The 4,448-nt window shown below is 42.6% G+C and overlaps 1 pseudogene; it reads right to left on the reverse strand.

Moving 5' to 3' along the window:
- Positions 1 to 378: 378 nt before the first annotated feature.
- On the reverse strand, positions 379 to 2,036 carry LOC137340246 (interferon-induced protein with tetratricopeptide repeats 5-like; annotated as a pseudogene).
- Between the last annotated feature and the right edge of the window lie 2,412 nt (positions 2,037 to 4,448).

The raw sequence follows: 4,448 nt of genomic DNA on the forward strand, positions 1-4,448 counted from the left end.
CCTTTCTCTAACAGCGTTATGACTACAGCTAGCACTGCAAGTGTCATGTTTCACTCCACAAACAACAGCTGTTAAGTTTACTGCCAGTGTTAAAGGCTGGTCTGAATGTTCCTTACAGAGCTGGTACAGTTCACCATCTCAAAGGTTGGACTATGAACAGCACTTACTGTCAGCATTAGCACAGATCAATGACACAAATAAGATTGTAAACAATTTTACAACACCAAGTTATCGTCCAGCAATTTTATTTTAAATTCACAAGCTTTCGGAGACTTCCTCCTTCCTCAGGTAAATGTTTACATTTACCTGAGGAAGGAGGAAGTCTCCGAAAGCTTGTGAATTTAAAATAAAATTGCTGGACTATAACTTGGTGTTGTAAAATTGTTTACAATTGTCAACCCCAGTCCATCACCGGCATCTCCACATCACAAATAAGATTGTAGCTACAGTTTCTTTTTATTGGTTATTTTAACACTCAGTCTCTGATATTACAGCAAATTAACATTTCTGGTTGGAAAATCTGTATCGACAACTGTAAAACTTTATTATTTGTAACAATGTCAATCTATTTTTATATCCTTTCGCCATTAGTCACCTGGTGGAACTTAACCATTTCCATTGAAGAGGCAAATTGGAGAGCTACAGGTAGCTCATTACAGGGAGAGAGAGAGAAAATAAACTTTCTTCAGATGTTATTCCGGCCATCATGTATATTTGGCAAATCGCATTCGCACAAACACGCCCACTATAAGCGGTGGGGACTGTACTCACGAGTATTCACAAACACAAGGTTGCTTAGAATTAAAGTATTAACAGTGTTTGTTAAATAAGTTAAGTCAGATGAGTACCCTGCCAAACTTGTTCACAGATCAGAGATGAAACTCTGTGTTTATTTTTAGCTGGGAAAGTCAGCGTTGACCTCGATAGAAAGGCGTAATTCACAAAGAGCACTTCGATATTCTTCATTATCACCATCAAACTCCAAGGCCTTTTCGAAGCATCCAATAGCTTCACGCTTCTCCCCATCCAGCTGGTGCAGTAACCCAAGAATACCAAAGGCCTTGCTGTCGCTTCGATTCCTGTCAATTTGTTCTGCTGCAATGTTTCTCAAGTTTGTGCGAAACATTTCCCATTCTTTTGTGCCACTTTGGATTTTAAGTACTTCCAGAAAATGGGTGATGGCATTTGATTCAGATCTTTTGCCAGCCTGGAAACATACTGCCTGCTTATTATCAGGGCGATTATCCTCTAATTTCAGTAGATTGCTGTAGATCTCCTCTGCTTTGAGATATTCTCCATTTAATGAACAGATTCCTGCAAAATCCAGTTGCGCAATAATAAACGTTAAGGGGCGGTGCTCAATTCCTTATTAAAATAAAACTTGCATAGTTTGTTCAACTCCACTTTCTGTTGAAAAGCAGGATTGCGAGGGTCTTTGCTGCCTGGATTTTTGATCATTTGAAATAGTTTGCTTCTGTAACACACACCTATTTAGTGGTGTAAGAAGGCAGAGTTTGGGATAATTTCTAATGCTTTCTTCAACAGATCCAAAGATTTTTTAACAGCTCCTGCTCTTCTCAAAAATGTTGATGTATACGGAGTTACATATGGAAGATCAGGGGACTTCTGCAATGCTCGTTCAACTAGTTTGCTTGCTTACTGCTTTTGGTTGAACTCTTGTAGTTTTAGAGCCAACAGCACCATGGCTACAGAGTCATCTGGATCAAGCTCCAGCACACGTCACAACTGTTTCATTGATTGACTGTGTTCACCACTCTCTGAGGTACAAGAAAACGCTTCCAGATGAAACAGAGCAATCGCATAGCCAGCATTCCATTCTGTGTTCAAGGTCCATGGAGAAAGATTATCAAAGCTGAATCATTAACATGTTAACTACCTATCATCGCAGAGTCTCTTTTTAAAAAAATTACAAGAATACACTGCCTTAAAACATGTAAAGGTAACTCAATCGCAGAATTAAAATTACCTCTAGAACTTTCTATTATATTTTACCGAGCCTTCATTAACATTTCCATCCTGAGCCTGATCATTGTTACAAACTTTGGGTGTTACACGTTGTGTCCTGGGTTATTAAACTAGCTTTTTCCCACAGTTCTGCCAGACGCTGCCCTCTGAATGCTGCCAGGACCCCTCTGCCCAGTCATTCCAGACACCCTCCCCAGTACATCCTACCCCATCCAGCCCTCTGCCAGAGCTCTCAGATCCCAGGATCACCCATAGTGCTCTCACCCCACAAAGTCTCATACCTCAATCCTCTGAGATCCAAGATCCCTCTTAGGAACAGAGAAACAGGAGTAGGCCATTCAGCCCTTCGAGCCTGTTCCTCCATTCACTTAGATCATGGCTGATCTGTATCTTAACTCCAGGGGAAATAGTTTCTTTCTATCTACCCTATCAAATCCTTTAAACATCTTAAATACCTTAATCCTCTACACTCACGGCAATACAAGCCTAGTCTATGCAACCTGTCCTCATAATTTAATCCTTTTAGACCCGGTGTCATTCTGATGAATCTGTGTTGCACCCTCTCCAAGGCCAATATATCCTTCCTGAGGTGCGGTGCCCAGAACTGAATGCCGTGCTCCAGATGTGCTCTACCCAGAGCTTTATGCAACTGTACCATAACTTCCATCCCCTTATATTCCAGCCCCTTTGAGATAAAGGCCAAAATTCCATTAGCCTCTTTGTTTATTTTTTGTACCTGTCCACTAGTTTTTAGTGATTTCTGTACATGGACCCTTAAATCTCTCTGCTCCTCCACAGTTCCTAGCTTCTCACCATTTAGATAATACACTGATCTATCTTTCTTAGTTCCAAAATGGATGACCTCACATTTCCCCACACTGAACTCCATCTGCCACAGTTTTGCCCACTCACTTAATCTATCAATGTCCCTTTGCAACTTTCTACTCCCATCTGCACTACTTACTGTGCCACCTAACTTGGTGTGTTAACAAACTTGGATATACAGCTCTCTATCGCTTTATCGAAATCAATGATAACTATAGTGAAAAGCTGAGGCCCCAGTATAGATCTCTGAGGGACCCCGCTAATCACATCCTGCCAATTGGAGTACATATCAATTGTCCCTACTCTCTGTCTCCTAGCTCCTAACAAATTCCTTATTCTTCAAAGCTCCAAGACAACAGGCCCTGCCTCAAGCTATTACCAGATCCTGGGATCCCACTTCCAGTGCTCCCATACCCTAGTTCCCATCCCACCCCCATCTCTCCCAGTCTTCTGATATCTCAGGATCACCCCAAAGTTCACAGATCCCAAACCCTTCCCCTAAGTGCTCACACATGGAGACAGATCCCAAATCCTTCCCCTAAGTCCTCACAGATCCAGAGACCTCTCCTTCGCACCAGTCCCTTCCTCGTCCTCCCGCACCCCAGTTCCCCTTTCCAATATTGCCAGACTTCAGGACACAACTCCCATGGCTCCCATATCCCATGAAGTTCTCCCAAACCTAGACACACCCTTTCTCCTTCTACCAGATCTCCATCCCCAAAACACTGATTAAAAACTCAACAACAGCAGATAACAAAAATTAAATTTGACAGATTTTATTATCATAAATCAGTGGCCCCTGACAATGATACATGATTATTGTTATAAAACAGGATATCCATCGAGTAACCATTAGCAACGCACTTGGAGATTCCTGACTGTCTCTTATGTAAAAACACACAATCTCTTTGTACAGTAATAATGCGTGCAACTAATAACTCTACACTGTCACCCTCTGAAATCTAGTGTATGCACCATTCCCAGCACTCACAGAGAGGGAGGGAATACAGGGAGATACAGTGGAGAGAGATAAAGAGAGAGAGAGCAATTCCACATCACCAATTCCTGGCTTTAAGAAATGTTCTATTTCTTTGGCAGGGAGGTTTAGGAAGAAGCTTGCCCTGAGGCAGCTACCTTGCTATGAATGTCCTTCTGCTGTAAATAAATAGCTGCAGCTCCTTTCATTTTAGTGGGTTTGAAAACAATGGCCTCAATATTAACCACCAATGACGGGCGGGAGAGGGTCGGTGGAGTGGTTAAACGGTCAAATACATGAAACGCGACCCTAACCCGCCGCACACACACCCGCCACCTTTTTGATGGCAGTGGATATCGGGGCATCCGAGTATCCCGTCATGGAGCAGTGGGACGGTCATTAACGCATGTATATCCAGCTCCTATAATGTGATTTGAAGCCTGATTTGGAATAAACTGAACTCGGCAGTGAAACCGAGGCGAGATTGAGCAGCAATTTATCGGGGCGGTTAAAGGTCAGGAGGCCCGATCTGAATAATGGTTCAGTGCTCACTGCTGCTTTCTCAGTTCCCTCTGGGACACGGTTTGGTGAGAGTACTTGTTGTGAGGGACTTATTTTTAGAGTTTTGAGGTGTTCAGACAGACAAGGTCATGATGGGTGG

The sequence above is a fragment of the Heptranchias perlo genome, chromosome 21, assembly GCF_035084215.1.
Source record: "Heptranchias perlo isolate sHepPer1 chromosome 21, sHepPer1.hap1, whole genome shotgun sequence".
Lineage (NCBI taxonomy): Eukaryota > Metazoa > Chordata > Chondrichthyes > Hexanchiformes > Hexanchidae > Heptranchias > Heptranchias perlo.